Genomic DNA, 19,806 nt, shown 5'->3' with positions numbered 1-19,806 from the left:
AAAACCATAATTCAAAAAGAGTCATGTACCAAAATGTTCACTGAAGCTCTATTTACAATAGCCAGGACATGGAAGCAACCTAAGTGTCCATCATTGGATGAATGGATAAAGAAGATGTGGCACATATATACAGTGGAATATTACTCAGCAATAAAAAGAAACGAAATTGAGTTATTTGTAGTGAGGTGGATGGACCTAGAGTCTGCCATACAGAGTGAAGTAAGTCAGAAAGAGAAAAACAAATACAGTATGCTAACACATATATATGGAATCTAAGGGGGAAAAAAAAGGTCATGAAGAACCTAGTGGCAAGACGGGAATAAAGACACAGACCTACTAGAGAATGGACTTGAGGATATGGGGAGGGGGAGGGGTAAGATGTGACAGGGTGAGAGAGTGGCATGGACATATATACACTACCAAATGTAAAATAGCTAGCTAGTGGGAAGCAGCCGCATAGCACAGGGAGATCAGCTCGGTGCTTTATGACCACCTAGAGGGGTGGGGTAGGGAGGGTGGGAGGGAGGGAGACGCAAGAGGGAAGAGATATGGGAACATATGTATATGTATAACTGATTCACTTTGTTATAAAGCAGAAACTAACACACCATTGTAAAGCAACTATACTCCAATAAAGATGTTTAAAAAAAAAAAATCTTCCAACAAACAAAAGTCCAGGAACAAATGGCTTCACAGCTGAATTCTACCAAACATTTAGAGAAGAGCTAATATCTATCCTTCTCAAACTCTTCCAAAAAATTGCAGAGGAAGGAACACTCCCAGAATCATTCTAGGAGGCCACCATCACCCTGATACCAAAACCAGACAAAGATACTACAAAAAAGAAAATTACAGACCAATATCACTGATGAATATAGTTGCAAAAATCCTCAACAAAATACTAGGAAACAGAATCCAACAACACAATAAAAGGTTATACACCATGATCAAGTGGGATTTATCCCAGGGATGCAAGGATTCTTCAATATACACCAATCAATGTGATACACCATATTAACAAATTGAAAAATAAAAACCATATGATCATCTCAGTAGATGCAGAAAGAGCTTTTGACAAAATTCAACACTGCTTTATGATAAAAACTCTCCAGAGGGTGGGCATGAGAGAACCTACCTCAACATAATAAAGGCCATATACGACAAACCCACAACAAACATCATTCTCAATGGTGAAAAACTGAAAGCATTTCCTCTAAGATCAGGAAAAAGACAAGGATGTCCACTCTTGCCACTATTATTCGACAAAGTTTTGGAAATCCTAGCCATGGCAATCAGAGAAGAAAATGAAATAAAAGGAATCCAAATTGAAAAAGAAGTAAAACTGTCACTGTTTGCAGATGACATGATACTATACATAGAAAATCCTGAAGATGCTACCAGAAAACTACTAAAGCTCATCAATGAATTCAGTAAACTTGCAGGATACAAAATTAATGCACAGAAATCTCTTGCATTCCTATACACTAATGATGAAAAATCTGAAAGAAAAATTAAGGAAACACTCCCATTTACCATTGCGACAAAAAGAATTAAATACCTAGGAATAAACCTACCTAAGGAGACAAAAGACCTGTATGCAGAAAACTATAAGACACTGATGAAAGAAATTAAAGATGATACAAACAGATGGAGAGATATACCATGTTCTTGAATTGGAAGAATCAACATTGTGAAAATGACTATACTACCCAAAGCAATCTACAGATTCAATGCAATCCCTATCAAATTACCAATGGCATTTTTTACGGAGCTAGAATAAATCATCTTAAAATTTGTATGGAGACACGAAAGACCCCGAATAGCCAAAGCAGTCTTGAGGGAAAAAAACGGAGCTGGAGGAATCAGACTCCCTGACTTCAGACTATACTACAAAGCTACAGTAATCAAGACAATATGGTACTGGCACAAAAATAGAAACATAGATCAATGGAACAAGATAGAAAGCCCAGAGATAAACCCACGCACCTGTGGTCAACTTATCTATGACAAAGGAGGCAAAGATATACAATGGAGAAAAGACAGTCTCTTCAATAAGTGGTGCTGGGAAAACTGGACAGCTACATGTAAAAGAATGAGATTAGAATACTCCCTAACACCATACACAAAAATAAACTCAAAATGGATTACAGACCTAAATGTAAGACTGGACACTATAAAACTCTTAGAGGAAAACATAGGAAGAACACTCTTTGACATAAATCACAGCAAGATCTTTTTTGATCCATCTCCTAGAGTAATGGAAATAAAAACAAAAATAAACAAATGGGACCTAATGAAACTTCAAAGCTTTTTCATAGCAAAGGAAACTATAAACAAGATGAAAAGAAAACCCTCAGAATGGGAAAAAATATTTGCAGATGAATCAACAGACAAAAGATTAATCTCCAAAATATATAAACGGCTCATGCAGCTCAATATTAAAAAAATAAACAACCCAATCAAAAAATGGGCAGAAGACCTAAATAGACAAAGAAGACATATAGATGGCCATGAGGCACATGAAAAGCTGCTCAACATCACTAATTATTAGAGAAATGCAAATCAAAACTCTAATGAGGTATCACCTCACACCAGTTAGAATGGGCATCATCAGAAAATCTACAAACAACAAATGCTGGAGAGTGTGTGGAGAAAAGGGAACCCTCTTGCACTGCTGGTGGGAATGTAAATTGATACAGCCACTATGAAGAACAGTATGGAGGTTCCTTAAAAAACTAAAAATGGAACTACCATATGACCCAGTAATCCCACTCCTGGGCATATACCTAGAGAAAACCATAATTCAAAAAGACACATGCACCCCAATGTTCATTGCAGCATTATTTACAATAGCCAGGTCATGGAAGCAACCTAAATGCCCATCGACAGAGGAATGGATAAAGAAGATGTGGTAATATATATACAACGGAATATTACTCAGACATAAAAAGTAACGATATTGGGTCATTTGTAGAGACGTGGATGGACCTAGAGACTGTCATACAGAGTGAAGTAAGTTAGAAGGAGAAAAAGAAATATCATATATTAACACAGATACGTGGAATCTAGAAAAATGGTACAGATGAACCCATTTGCAAGGCAGAAACAGAGATACAGATGTAGAGAACAAACATATGGACACCAGTGGGGGGGGAACTGGGGGTGTGTGGGATGAATTGGGAGATTAGGATTGACATATATACACTAATTTGTATAAAATAGATAACTAATAAGAACCTGCTGTATAAAAAAAATAAATTAAAATAAAATTCAAATCAAAAACAAAAACTTACATTATGACCAGATTAAGTTGGTTTTATTGCAATTTTTATATTGGCATTTGGTAAAAGATATAAATAATTAAAAAAGATTACAGTCGGCCCTCTGTATCAACAAGTTCCACATCCATTGATTCAACCAACTACAGATGGAAAATGTTTAAAAAGAAAAAAAACCTCTACAAAGTTGCAAAAGGCAAAACTTGAATTTCCTGTGTACTCTCAACTATCTACATAGCATTTACATTGTATTTACAACTATGTACATACTATTTACTTTGTTTTAGGTATTATAAATAATCTCGAGATAATTTAAAGTATACAGGAGGATGTGCATAGGTTATATGCAAATACTATGCCATTTTATATAAAGGACTTGAGCATTCTTGTATTTTGATATCTGTGGGGAGGGTCTTGGAACCAATCCCCCACAGGTATCAAGGGACCACTGTATATAAGAGAGCATGGAATCTAGTACTTCTAATACATTTTAATGTCACAATATGTGGAAAATCATAATCTTTAATCGGCACATTGGCATCATTTGGAAGTGATTTCAGGGGTGGGGTGGTCTACGTGAGACTTGATGAGAAACATCATATTTTCTGTATTTTATTTATCAGTAATAAAAAGTCTCAATGTTTTCAGAAGTTTTAATGAACAACTTAAACTTGCTAAATGAACATAACTTTTTTTGTATCAGTTTTGATGCTTGAAATAGCTCCATACAATAATTTCAATTGATAAAAATTTTAAATGGTTATAAAATGGATTTACATTTTGTTATCTCCTGTAACCATATCTGTAACCCATTCACAGCCCATTAATAAGCCATGACAGTTTGGTTGTAAAACAGTGCATTACCCTATCTTCCCTGGCTTCAAATTGGCATTCTTTTCATACATTCTCTGCCCTCTAATACTTTGCAATTTAATAAAGATTAAGATGGAAAGCAGACCATATAGAGTCTTAAGGGGAGTTTACAGATCTGTTATAATCTTCAATGCAGCTCTTCAATCTCCTATATATATATTTTTTCTTTTCCATTTACATCAGATTTTTCTCCATTTCTGGCTGTTATGAAATATTTACAACATTTATTGAGCATTTAGAATTAGTAAAGATTCATCCATCTCAGTACTTTCCATATAAACTAATTACCACAAATCTGTTTAAAATAGATGGCATTATTATTCCACTTATGTTGCAAGGATGCTAAAGTATACTGTGTCCAAGTTTGCAGACCCAGGCAGTGTGGCTCAGCATTTATTCTCTTAACCACAGACTCTGATACTGCTGCTTTGGTGCTTGAAGACTTCCAAGGGATGAGAAACTAGCTCACTGTAGAAATAACCCCATTTTTTTTTCAGATAGCTCTTATGTTTATACCTATTTTTCTTCATGTTGAGCTAATATATGATTTCTAATAATTACCAAAGTTGGGCTTTCCCTATTAGCTAATGCAAAATGATGCCTTATTAAGGGCTGCTACAGGGCTGCCTTTGAAATATTTGGAGACAATTGTTCTCCAGTCTTAAAAGGAACCTTTCTTATTCCTCTTGGAACGTCTGAGTCCTTTCCCCTCTCTAACGGTTACATAGGTATAAATAGGCCTCTTAAGCTGTGAGACCATGACTTTCGCCTAAAGTTTCTGGTCTGCTTTGTCTATCACAGAGCGAGGACATAATAGCAACTCCTCCATTCAGATACCTAAACTTCCATTAATGAAAAAAATCGAATTAACATTTTTGGCAGCTTCATTATAATCTTATTATCAATTTTATGTGGGTAGGAAAGGACCAGCATACTTATTTAGAATCTTGTGCTGTATAGGCGTGATGTTTATTTTATCACTCCACAAGGAGGAGATTGATCATGGAATGTTATGGACTGGAGAGGTCCTCAATTCTGGGATCTGTCCTTTAACCACACTCTCTACGGAGGAACCTACCCTTTCAAGTACTCCCTTGTCAACAGCCGTGACTTATGGCATCAATTGTGCAAATGAGAGAAATCATGTGGCCACAGTGGGAGGCAATCAGCCAAAACAAATTGGGGGAGAGATGAGAGACTGTGAGACTGAAGGCTCTTGTTTGAACTTGGAGGTGAACGAGAACTGCCTGGGACAAAACCAGTGCATGAGACAAATTAAGGAAATAAAATATTTAGAAATGTAGTCTTGGAATAATAGCAGACTTTGAGGTCTGGCTTTTAACCAGGGCCTAGAATTGGTGGTTCTTTGGTCTAAATAAAACATTCAGTCATTACAAACTGAACAAATATGGTGAGGTCATGTTCAGAAGGAGAGTTTGACTCATTCTTAAACTCCTAATTCCCTGAAACCAGTGTATACAATTTTCCAACAATGTAATTTGAATGATACTGAGGTGAGATTTTTAAATTTTCAAACCATTCTTAACAATTAAACTGAGGGTATCCATGAACAGTCTATAAAGAAAATGCCCATGTTGGGTCAGATAATCTAGAACTGTATTCCTGCAGTACTATTATTTAATATTTAATCTCTCTCTGCTTTAATTTCTTCCTTTGTAAATTGGGATTAATATATTTGTTTTGCAGAATTAAATGTGACATTTCACAGGAAAATCATTTTTGAAGTATAACCTACTATTCAGATGTCAGCTATTACCATTAATAGTTATGACATTATTCATATTTCTTAAAGATTCTTTTCTATATATGAAGTTCCTCATTATTGAAAACAGATGGGAATCTCCTAAAAGTGCTCTTTAGAGATTGGTAGCCAACCACCAAACTCTTTCTTCTCTTCTTCCATAGCAGTAGAATTGTAGTTGATTCAGTTCCTAGACATCCTTACAGATGTCCCAGTTCACGTGAGTGAAAGTGATATGTGCCACTTCCAGGATAATTTCTTAAGACCAGGCAGAGCTTCCTGAGTTTTTCGTTTTACTTCCCATCAGTTCTAACTTGGACATGGTGGTAACATATGAGAAAGACACCACAGAGGATGGTGAAGAAAAAATATGAATGAAAACTGGATCTCTGAATCACTCTGTGGACCAAAGCTGCCCGATACCCTCGAAGCCCCACCCTGTACTGTTTTGGATAGAGAACTGTAGTTTTTAAGTCACTGATTCTTTGGTGTCTGTTCGATACAACAGCTTAGTCAATCTTAACTAATAAAAATTATATACATGATGTTTTGCAGTATTTCCATGCTTTCTCTATGATCACAGAAAACACACTGGGGAAAATTAGGAAATGTCCTAAATAATAAAAACTCAAATTGGCAACATGGAATAAATAGCACTGATAGCCTACTGCTGGTTAAAATGATCAATTAGTTAGTTTTCTTTTAATACTGGGAAAATTTTATACTTATAAACATTTATCAAAAACTAAGAAATTAACCTTGACACACTAGTATTAAAGTACGGGCCTTATTCAAATTTTACCATTTTTAAAAAATTAATGTTATTTTTCTGTTCCAGATCTAATCCAGGATTCCACATTTCATTTAACTGTCATGCCTATGTGGTCTCCTCCAATGTGTGACAGTCTTCAGTCATTACTTGTGTTTTATGACCTTGACACGTTTGAAAAGTACTGGTTATTTGTAGAAAGCCCCTCAACTTGGGTTTGTCTAATGTTTTCTCATGATTAGATTGACACTGCCGATTAATGAGAAGACTATCACAGAAGTGCTGTGCCCTTCTCAATACATTGTATCAAGGGCTACATGAAGTCAGTACATATGACTGGAGATGGTAAACTTAACCACTTGGTCATGGAAGTGTCTGCTAAGATTTTTCATTCTAAACTTTTTTTTTCTGTTGTAATTATTAAATACTATAGAGAAATACTGTGCAAATATCCTGTTTGAGCTTAAACTTTTATCCAACTCATTTTAGCATCCATCTTTGGATCTTGCCTGTGATAATTTTTACTCTAGTGTTCAAACGGTGGTTTTCTATTTTCTCTTAGTACTTTTGAATGTGTTAAGTGAAATTCTTCTGTAAGGAGAGTCACTGATTTTTCCCATTTAAATTTATGCATTAATTAATTAATTTACATTATTATATACTTATAGATTTTTATTTCGGGGTTTTTAATCTCAAATACCACAGTAACTTATTCTGTTGTTCAAGCTATTCAAACTTTGCCCATTGGGAGATCCTTCAGTTTGGCTCCTGTGCCCTTCCATATGCCTACCTCCTTCATTTTCTTTTTTTCTCCACACTCCTTTACTTCTGGCACTACATAATATTCCAGGCTCATCTCATATTTTCCTGCCTCACACCTTGAGAAAACCATTCTCCCAGGAGCCCTGGTTCCTTTATTAGAGAGTAGCATTTAGAAACCAATATCTGGGGACTTCCCTGGTGGTCCAGTGGTTAAGAATCTGCCTTCCAATGCAGGGGACGCGGGTTCGAGCCCTGGTCAGTCAGGGAAGATCCCACATGCTACGGGGCAACTAAGCCCATGCGCCACAACTACTGAGACCGCGCGCTCTAGAGCCCGTGCATCACAACTAGAGAGCCTGCATGCTCCAACCACTGAGCCTGCACACTCTGGAGCTCGCATGCCATGACTAGAGAAGCCCACACACTGCAACTAGAGAGAAGCCCCCAACGAAGATCCCGCATGCCGCAACTAAGACCCAACATAGCCAAATAAATAAATTAATTAGTTAATTAATAAATTAAAAAAAAGAAACCGATATCTGGGCATGAGGTGTGTTAATTTGCGAATAGGATGTCACTGATGCTAGCCCCATTCAGTGGATAAAGCTAAGAAATATGTGTGTGAACTCATGCATGCACACGTATCCATAGCTATTTTTCTATTTACCTGTGTGTATAGACCTATATTTTTTTAATGAGTCAATACTGGTACCATCCACACTAATCCAGCACTGCAGGATTCATTCTCACCTTTCCCCTTTCCTTATTACAACTTCTCTCTCTTCTAGCATGAGACTGGATCTTATTATCTATGTCTACTCACTTATTTGTTCAGCCCTAGTATACAAATAGAATAGTTTTAGACTTCTAATCCATACCCCTGAGAGAAATTTACACACTAGAACACATTGTTTCAGCTCCTTTTGCCCCCATCCCCTTGAATGTGATTAAGTGATTTATATGTAATATTGCTTCTCCTTCCTCCCCAACATCCCCTACCTGGCTGATTTATTTTTTAATTTACACTTAATAAAATTTTCTTTTTATTGTGTACGATTCTATGGGTCTTAACAAATGCATAGAGTCATTTGTTCATCACAGCAATTCCGTATACAACAGTTCTATCACTCAACATTCCCCCCAAGCTAGACATTTCCCAACTGCTGGCAACCACTGACTTGTCTTTCACCATGTAGTTTTACCTTTTCCATTGCCATGTAAAAGAAATCATATAATATGTGGCCTTTGAGGACTGGCTTCTTTCACTTAGCAAAATATATTTAAGATTCATCCATGTTGTTGTGTGGTTCAATAGTTTGCTTCTTTTTATGGCTAATACTTCATTGCAGGTATATGCATACTGAAGTTTGTTTATACCTTCAGCAGTTAAAGGTCATGTAGCTGTTTCCAATTCTTAGCAATAATGGACAAAGCTGATATTAATACTCATGTCTTTGTGTGAATATACCTTTTTATTTATTCTAGGTAGATATCTAGGAGTAGGATTGCTTGGTCATACAATAGGTGTATGTTAAATTTTATTTAAAAACTGCCAAATTCTTTTCCAGTTTGGAAATGGCTGAGACATATTTTAATCCTACCAGCAATGTATGTGAGTTTCAGCTGCTCAGCAAGCTCACCACTATTTGGTATTGCTAGTTGTCGGATTTTACACATTCTAATTGATGTGTTATGATGTCTCTCATTGTGGTTTTAATTGGCATTTCCCTAAAGATTAATGATCTTGAACATCTTTTCATATGCTTATTAGCCCTTCTTACATTTTCTTTTGTGAAATGTTTGTTCAAATCTTTTGCCTATTTAAAAAATTGGGCTATTCGCTTTTTATTAATTGTTGAATATTTAGAGTTAAAAAAATTTTTTTGATATGATAGCTTTATCACATATATACTTTGCACAGGTTTTTTCCCCCCACTGTATTTTGTCCTTCCTTTCTTTAACTGGTTATTTTGCAGGGAGAAATTTTAATTTTAATGAAGTTCAATTTATCCATTTTTACTTTCATGCATTGTGTTTTGGTGTCTGAATCATCAAACTTGAGTCACAAACCTCTTTGTCTGACCCAAGTTCATACATGTTTTCTTCTATGCTTTCATCTAGAAATTTTATAGCTTTTTTTTTTTTTTTTTAGATTTACTTTTTATATTTAGGTCCATGATCCATTTCCAGATGATTTGATATAAGGTTTGAAATTTAGGTGAGTTTTTATTATTCTGCATATGAATGAAGGAATTTGACTTAAAGTTACCATTAAATTCCAGAAATGAAAGATAAAACTAGCTACTAAGATGCAATCAGTTACAAGTGACAATTTACCTCTCTATTATCTTCTGACTACCATACCACCCCACTCTCCCCAAAAACTTGTTAAAGACAAAGGGTATTTGTTGCCTCATATAACTGTAGACTGCAGAGACTCGTGGCTTTGGTGTAGCTGAATCCATGTCTTAAATAATGTCATAACTAGTCTCTGTATCACTTTTTATCCCTCCATACTATCCTCTTTCCCAAGGACTCTTCCACATTACGGTGCCGAAAATATCTGTGTCACCTTTAAATCCAGTAAAAGTTTCTCTTTCCTAATAGTTCCAAATAAAGTTCTAGATTTGAGTTTTATTAGACTGGATTGAGTGACACACCTATCCTTGAACAAGCTGCTGTGTCAATGTCATGTAAATGATCTGACAAACTCGGGTTACAAGCCCAGTCCTGAATCTAGTAGCAATGCCAGGCACATTCTAACCATGTAGTTGAGACTCAGGGAGGGGTGGCTCCCTAGGAAAAATCAGGGTATTTATATTAGAAGAAGGAGAATGGGATGCTGGGCTGGTAGAAACAATGTTTCTTCACTACAAAAGGCCCCAGCAGAGTGAAAGTGAGTAGAATAACCTGTAGTGGAAGTGACACTTGAACTGCTCCAGGTTCATCACCAAGGGTCTGGGAGAAGCAGTCACTTGTCTTTTCTCAGTATAAGAAATGTGGTAAATGAGTGAAGTGCTCAGAATTCTTAGATGGCATGCCCTTATGTAAGTTACTGTAACCATAAAAGTTTAGTATGTAGCATATATAAAATTTAAAAATTTGGAACTTGTCATTCTTATTTTCACTAAAAATAAAGTTTACTGGGATATTTAGATCAACATTATTATTATTTTTTAAAATAAATTTGTTTATTTTATTTATTTATTTTTGGCTGTGTTGGGTCTTTGTTGCTACGTGCAGGCTTTCTCTTAGTTGCGGCGAGCGGGGGCTACTCTTTGTTGCGGTGCACGGGCTTCTCATTGCAGTGGCTTCTCGTGTTGTGGAGCACGGGCTCTAGGCACGTGGGCTTCAGTAGTTGCAGCACGTGGGCTCAGTACTTGTGGCTTACGAGCTCTATAGCACAGGCTCAGTAGTTGTGGCACACAGGCTCAGGTGCTCTGCTGCATGTGGGATCTTCCCGGACCAGGGCTCGAACCCGTGTCCCCTGCATTGGCAGGCAGATTCTCAACCACCGTGCCACCAGGGAATTCCCTAGATCAACATTATTAACTGGAACGTTAGAAGAGAAAGAGCAGTATGACTTTGTGAGTCTAGGGCACAGTGGGTGCCAGTTGAAAAATCCAAAGAAAACGAAAAAAGGGAAATGATTACTGATGAACCAGAATTTAACTACTATACTATAACCTTAAAATTCATTCCTTAAAAAATAGTTATTACAGGACTTAAAATTCACATCCTGCAGAATCTCAACCGATGAAAAAGTTACAAAGGGAGTGTGAAACTCAACTTGAAATAAAAGTTACTCTACATGGAGAGAAGTGTCAAAAACAGAACTAGGGAAGATGCTAGGACCCTCTAGGTTCTACATTCCTGAGTGACTTTATGGAGTTCCTAAGATATCTAATCTAGGTTTGTTTATTGTTAGTACAAGAACATCCATGTATATAAGCAAACTTAGTGTATATTGTGGGCAAAGTGGTCACAGAATGATAGAATATAGACCCTGAGAGAGATCCAGACACCTAGACCATCTCCTCCACCTAACAACAGGCTAGTGATAATCTGGTCCCTACCTGGCTCAGTCTTGTGTGATTTTTTTCTTTTCCTCCCAATTTTCTATATAGCCTTTATCTCCATAGTTGGTGTTTCCCAAACATAATATAGACAGTTCTTATCACCTGAAAGGGTAAACTGATACTGAGATATCCTTGAGGCCTATCTTAGGTATGGGGCTAATATAGTGAGTGAGGAGAGAGCCCAGCGTCCTTTAGTTCACTCAGAGATTGCCGCTCAGCAGCTGAGACTATCAACAGCTTTCTTTCATTCACCTGGTCAGTATTTATCAAGCATCTGTGTCAGACCCTGAGCTAGGCACTGAGATGACCATAGTATATAAAAGTCTCTTCCTACTCCCAGTGATCTTTACATTTAATTTATTTAAAAGCATATTGTCGGCGGGGGCGGGGGAAGGGAGATGTTTCTTTTCAAGAGTGTACTAGTGTTTCTCAACACGGGTACACACCCACAGCTAAGGTGTGTGTTCTATGACACATGGCACCTATGATGTGTTTCTTTAAGGAAAAAGAAATAATAAATCACTTTTGATCTTCACTTCCTGAGTGAAGGGATGAAAATATTTTCAGCAAATTGTTGAGATACTTCCTATTGTAAAACAGTTCTTAGAGACATGGAAGAGTTATTTGCTTACATCAGTTTTTAGGAAGTAATTCACAGAAGAACAATTCAATTGCAAAGCCTAATATTGTTCCTCAAGCTACACCCTCTCTGCCTTTCTGTAGAAAAACACTGCCCAGACTTCCTATTAAATACAATCTTTTCCTAAAAGAAGGCAAGTGGCATCAATTTTTAAACAATGGAATGCCATCTGGAATGATAATTTGTAGTAGAGGAGGTAGCTAAAAAATGAGCATCTTTAAGGAGAATGTACATGCAAAAAACGGAGAGGATTTCATTAAATTTTAACCAATAAACCACTTATAATCTTATTCAAAACACAGGCTTTGAATTAAGTCAAGGCAGAACAGAGAAACACAGATAAATATTCTATTCTCCAAAGTGTGTGTGTGTGTGTGTGTGTGTGTGTATACAGATATATACACACATACAGACATATACAAATGTATATTATATTTATATAATATATAAATAAATATATTTATGAAATGTTTCTGAATCTTTAAGTATGATTTTTCATGGATGGCATGAGAAATTTAGAAATAAAATAGAAAAATAATTTCAAACATGAAAATAATTCAATACTAAGTCTGAAAAGATGATCAAACTGATACTCTTATGAACAATTAATGTAGTTTTCAACTTGCTGAAAATATTTTCTGGTCACTATTCGTGGTCTGATTTTTCATGAGTTATAATTATGATATTTCCTTCAACACTGTATTTTTAAAGCATAAATCTATTTTAAAATTACACATGGCAAATAATCTCCTGAAGATATGTCAGCTGAGATTTTTAAAAAATCTTGTTTCTCACAAATTCTACTAACAACTGTGTCATCATGGATATCCTTGTAAGCATTTAAATATGAATATTCATCCTTTGTGCTCCACTGTGCTATGTGTGTGACAGTATTATATGCCACCTGGACCTCTGACCATAGCCCGGGATTAGAAAGATGTTACATTGAGTGGCAGTAGATTGACTCTCACAGCACCCTTCTCATGACAAGAAACCATGATCCCCATGAGACATACGGAGTGAGAGAGTTTTGTACTTGGAAGTGTCAGGAAGTAGCGGTATCTACCCTCAGGATATGCAGGTCAAAGTTTGAAGGAAAATACGTTAAAAAAAAATAGAAGAGTAAAAATATGGGTAAAATAAACATACAAAGAAATCATGTTAAAGGCACCCACTTTAGAAGGTATTTCACACGTACGCTCTCACAGAGTCAGCTTTTCAATGTCTGAAAATTATTCAGTGAAATGCTGGAGATTTTAGACAAGAGATAAGAATATAGATGTGACTGAGATTCCATGAAAACATGTTGCTAAGAAGTTTGTTGGTATTAACCGCTTCTTACTATCTTCTGGAGAAATGTTTTTTCAACCCCATATTAATTACTTCTGTACATTTTCTGAAAAATGGTTTCTCTCTCTATATATAGTTTTACAATCACTGTAATTATTGGTTTTTACTTTTAATATTCTTACAAACCCCAGTAAATCATCATTGAGATTCAAGAATATTTCTTCAAGAAAGGTAATATACTGCTGAGTTCTAGAAGCTACAAGAATGTTTATATGCCACCGTGTAACAATTATCACTTAGAAATTCTTTTATGGAGCTTGCATATATTAATTTATGAAATTTTGGCATATTTCCAAAATATTTTCTTTTGCACCTGCTACATGATCATTTAACTTAATGTTTGAGAGGACATGCTATTCTTTACCAAAGCAGACTATACACAGTCTCTAAAAAATATGAACCATTTCTCTTGCCTAACAAATTATTTCTCCTGCATTTCTTAAATTATTTGTTCTCTTGGATAAATCATATTTCTGTGCTCCAATTGTACTTCTTTAGCAGTATAGAGATTTACCTTCACATTTTGTTAATATTCACTTCATATCTTATTTCATAATTATGATTAATGGTTTGTTTTTGCTTAAACATTTCCTACTAAGAAGATTAGATGTACCAAATTTGTAAATTTTATTAATTTATAAACATACAAATTTTACTTTAAATAGTGATTAGACAAGAACCAAGAATACATAATCTGTATTGTGTCATCCTCATTTCCTTGCTTTCTTGACCACTGGGGAGAAAATTCTAGATTTGATGCCTAAACGTGGATATGACCACATAGTGTCAGGTATGGGAACATCGATTGCCATGGGAACTGATGTGGAAAAAAACTGTAATTTAAGTATATTAAGTATTCTACAAGTATATTAAGTATTCTTCAAGAAGACGATATAGGTCAATTATATGACTTTCCCCCTAAAATACCCATTTTTTAAACTAAGCTTTTCTTTTTAAACTAAATGTTATCTGTCAAATATGGTTCTATGACCAATCACAAAATCACCTATGATATTTTCTGGAGGTAATAAGAGGTATACCTTCTTTCTTCTCCCTTTCACTTCAATTTCTTTACCGTTTGCTCTGCTCTGCCACCAACTTCTGCAACTGCTAATCTCATTTAAACATTTTTTTAAAAAATTAAGCTCCTAAGGTTCTAAAAAAAGAAGCTATCAGATACTAGAATCAAACTCTGGAAATAGACTGGAAAGGATTAGAATGTAGCAACTAGACCTGCTTTTTCAAGATAGGACACAGGTATCTGGGGCCAGGCCCCATTTTAGTTGCAAGGAATACAATGATGAAAAGGGCTCTCTGGCTTTGAAGATTTTATGCACTCAGGGGACAAAACGACAAACTGTACTTTGACGGTACCTTCAAAATTCCCACAACTGATGATTTTCAACATTTTTTTTTTAAGTGGCACATATGATAGCTGATATTCAAATGCATTGCCCTGCTATGAGAATATACAGGCTTATGAATATTTCTATCCCACTAGTTACTAGTGGTAATTCCAAAGTAATGGTTATCATAGAGGCCACAACGGTTTGATGACTGGATATTCTGGAAGTCAGATGCCACTGGTCATCAGGACCCAGTGGCAACTATTAGGACTGAACTCAAGTCTCTGGAGAAGCATGGTTAAAGCAAACAGAACCAAGTATTCTTGGATGAACTCAAGTATCAGGCCAATATTGAAAGAATAAACCAAACACTCCTGTACTAAAACTGATACAAAGGTCAAGGACTTGGGTTTAAACCTAACACAGAATCCTTGAATTTAGAAGTATAATTTACAGTCAAAAAAGATCTAGTGGCCCCAGTGATTTGAAAACAAGTCATGGCTTAGAGTTCCTCTTAACTAATGGCAGGACTGGTTGACAACCTCAGGGACAACTGAGACTGTAAGAGGAGACAATATACCTAAAAGCACCTGGCCCATTATCTGACAGTTGGTCAATAAAGTTTCTATCTCCTTTTTAAATGCACTAGGATCATCCTCAACCATTCCAGAACAGGTCTGCAAAGGAGTGATTTATATATATGTATTTTTAACATCTTTATTGGAGTATAATTGCTTTACATTGTTGTGTTAGTTGCCGCTGTATAACAAAGTGAATCCATGCCACTCTCTCACTTCATCCCAGCTTACCCTTCCCCCTTCCCGTGTCCTCAAGTCCATTCTCTACATCTGCATCTTTATTCCTGTCCTTCCCCTAGGTTCTTCAGAACCTTTTTTTTCTTTTTTTAGATTCCATATATACGTGTTAGCATATGGTATTTGTTTTTCTCTTTCTGACTTACTTCACTCTGTTTGACAGACTCTAAGTCCATCCACCTCACTACAAATAACTCAGTTTCGTTTCTTTTTATGGCTGAGTAATATTCCATTGTATATATGTGCCACTTCTTCTTTATCCACTCATCTGTCGATGGACACTTAGGTTGCTTCCATGACCTGGCTATTGTAAATAGAGCCACAATGAACATTGTGGTACATGACTCTTTTTGAATTATGGTTTTCTCAGGGAATATGCCCAGTAGTGGGATTGCTGGGTCATATGGTAATTCTATTTTTAGTTTTTTGAGGAACCTCCGTACTGTTCTCCATAGTGGCTGTATCAATTTACATTCCCACCAACAATGCAAGAGGGTTCCCTTTTCTCCACACCCTCTCCAGCATTTATTGTTTATTATTCTCTCATAAATCCAGAGAAATTTAAACCACAGAGGATTATAAAAATGCAGTCTATATCATGCTTCATCCTGTGCCAGAGCAACAGTTAGCAATCGCATCAGCCCCCTCTGAAAATAAATTTCCCTCTTATTCACCAATATACTGATGAAGAAATTAAGAGACCTTAATGTTATTAAGCCAAGGAATTGGTTTTAACAATATCAATTGTAGGTGACACTTAAAATATTTGCTGTGAGAAATTCTTTCCACCCCATTCCTTTTGTAGAACTACACGTTATGGGAACTAAGGAAAACAAGGACCCCTTCAACTCAAAGCTCTACAAGGGAAACCATCATATCACAAAACTGAATCATGGTGCAAGGAGGCCATCTGCACACCCCTTTTCTCTACTGAATTTCAAATGTTTGGCACAAAGAAATATCCAGCCAGCATCATCCGACTCCCCATGAACTGTCAGTAAGATAAGGCTAAAAGGTTTCAACCACTGATTTCTTTTCCTCAGAAAGAATACCATTTAAACTTTATGTCTCATAGTTTACATTCAATATATAAGCATCTGAATATCGCTCTTGTATTATGTGTATATTTGAATAACTCCTTATACTGACATACTTTCAAGAAAATTTTCTTTAGAAATCTGAACAAGATGTTCAAGAATGCAAAACTGATTTTTAGTAAACCAAGTTGAACTTAAAAGTGATGCTGTGAAGAAAAGAACAACAAAATGTTTCCTAGTGGTTATGTATGATTGTTTTATTAGGTTTGATAAGACTAAACAGTCCAAAGATTTGACAGTCCTGACACCTGGCATATGAAAGATGGAATTCCTGAATGGAAATTATTCTTATTGAACTTTTCTGAAGACTGGTTGGAAAGATGTATCTTTTCCAAAGCCAGTACATTCTCGGCGCTCCTTCAACTGGCTGAAAAATGAGGTATGGAATTCTTTGCTTAATGGGAAATCTACTGCTGTTTTAATACATATTTTTTGGAACTTTTTTTAAAAAAAAATTCTGTCATCACTTTTCCTTTGTAGAAATAAATATGACACCATATGGGAAAAAATGTTAAAGCTCCATATGTATAGAGTAATGCTCTGAATTTAAAGATGAACTAATGCTAACCTCCATTTAATGATTAGAAAATATTGAAAACAAACACCCATACAAGTTTATATGCTTCACAGTTGCTATGCACAACACCAAGATGATATGGCTACTCTGTACTTGGCCATGTTTAGGTAAAATCAGAGGTGTTTATAATAAAAAGATATTTTTTATGTGGCTACATTATTTATCTTACTGGTTCTACTTTGTGATGCACAACAGACCCGTTATTGTACTTCAGCTCAGATATTTATATACAATACAGTTCAAAGAACTGATTCTCATTCTTCTACCTACTGCTTAAAAAATGTAGGACAGCAAACTAAATAAAAAGAGGTCATAAATCACAATAGTACAGATGTTGAAAAGGGAAAGTGCTTTTTTGGTCTGTCAATGTGTCACATGAATTTTTAAGTTATGAAATCCATGAAAAATAGTTTCATGACTGAAAACAAAAAAGGAGGGTATGGGTTAATTGAACAAAGAAATAGAGGATTCTTTAGAACTGATTCAGAGCCTAGCGGAGGGAGCTATCCACTTTGAAAGGTCTAAGACACAAAAGAATTCTGTGATTTGGCTATCACCTCTACTCAGCCCCAGGCTCAACAGTAGGAGTCAATATGGGGTCCCTAATTGGGATAGGGAGCCAAGGGGTATTCTTATACATTTGCCTCTTTAACCTATTTGAATATGTTCCATATGAGTCTAATGTGTTAGTAGGTGATGGACCGGGATTCATGAGTCCAGAAACATGAGCCAAGTGAGATTCTATCTCAGATATGATTAACATCTACTATCGAAACACTTCAGATGGCAGAGAACCTCCTTCCTTCTGAGATATCCCATCTTACCTTTGATCCAAACATGATCTCCCTTCACCTTTTGCTCATTTTCCTCTTGCATCTAAAGAAATATCTATCTCTTGTTCTACATGGTAGTTTCAAACATGTGAAGATAGTACTCACATCCCTCAGCTTACATGTCCAACTGAATATTGTTCTCCAGAGAAAACATTATCAGCTCTTTCTGTCATTTTTAAAATGTTAACCGGTGTCATGTTTCTCTTCTTAACTGCACATTGTTAAGTGAGTTATTGTTCATCCCAATACATTTAAAAATGTGTCATTCAGCACACCCCAAACACACTCCTGTTGTTGTAGAGAATAGGAACACCATCACTCCCTTCCTTATTTTCTGATCACAGGTAATATATCATACCTTGTATAGCATTTACAATGAACCACTCTTCTCCCACACTGCCAGTTTCATTCATCAACTGAATTACTTCCGTACCATTAATGAGCTAAGTCTCACTCCATTTACGCGCGTACACACACACACGGAAATTCTATGACCAACTAAAACAATGAGGCTTAAGAAAAATAATTTTGAATTGAACTAAATGAATATTCATTGTATTTGAGGGAGATAAGTGGCATTGTTAGTTATTCATTTGGCAGCTTAAATATTTCTTGCCCTTCCCTTGCAATAATTTATGTGTAGACAGCAAAGCAATACCCTCATCTATAGTCAAGTTCCTTATCCACATGAGATTTTACTTGATATTTTACCTGATGTCTCAAATAATTGACATCACTGTCATTTTTTACATACTTCTCTATTCCAATACTTGGTGTAATTTCAAACTTCTATTAAGATGCAGGTATCGAGCTTCAGCTCTGGGATCCCAGGCAAGTATTTCAGGTTGGTGCTTGTCTTTCTCTTTTGTTAGCTGAAAAATAAATGGCTCCTCTTTTGAGATTATTCATTGCATTATTTATACTTCTGCACACAACTGAGGTCCAGGTACACTCATCATTTGACAAAAACTAGAGAAAGAAGAGGAAAGGAAACTTAGAGATGAATGATATTAGCTCTCACCTGTCACAGTATCTGTGGGAATAACCACAGGTTGTTGATTGTGATTACTGGTTTTGTTATACCTGCCCTCCATAAAAGTTTTAAATTTCCTTTGGAACGCTCATGGTATATCCAAGGAATGTTTCAACAGCACTAAAGATGTCTCATTCATTGCAAAGACTATCAGAGCTTTCAAGTGCATTGGATATTTGGCTAGCAAAATTTTAAAGTGTATACTTTTATCCTTTACTATTGGGAAATTATATAATAAATACGTATTATTTCTCAGTAGTTACTGATCTGTGTAGTTACGTGAAACTCTTGCTTTCATTTTTATTATTCTTAAAGTGGGATCAGTTGATGAGAAAAAGGTAAGACTGGTCTTTGCATCTTACTTACCCACTCCACTATAAGAACAGAGGATTTAAAACCCAATTGAAATTGAGGAGAAATCGTGTGTATTTTTTGAGAAAGCAACAAGAAGGAAAACAGAGCAGCAAGAGTATAAAGTCTGAGAATGTGCCCCCAACTGAAGATGCTACGGTGTTAGCAGGTCATGCTACCATGACAGGATGCTGGAATGAGACTCATGTTGACTCAGTTTCAAATATGTTCAAGTAAGAGA

The sequence above is a fragment of the Balaenoptera acutorostrata genome, chromosome 7 (genome assembly GCF_949987535.1).
Source record: "Balaenoptera acutorostrata chromosome 7, mBalAcu1.1, whole genome shotgun sequence".
Taxonomy (NCBI): domain Eukaryota; kingdom Metazoa; phylum Chordata; class Mammalia; order Artiodactyla; family Balaenopteridae; genus Balaenoptera; species Balaenoptera acutorostrata.
Note: the sequence above shows the minus strand (reverse complement) of the source record.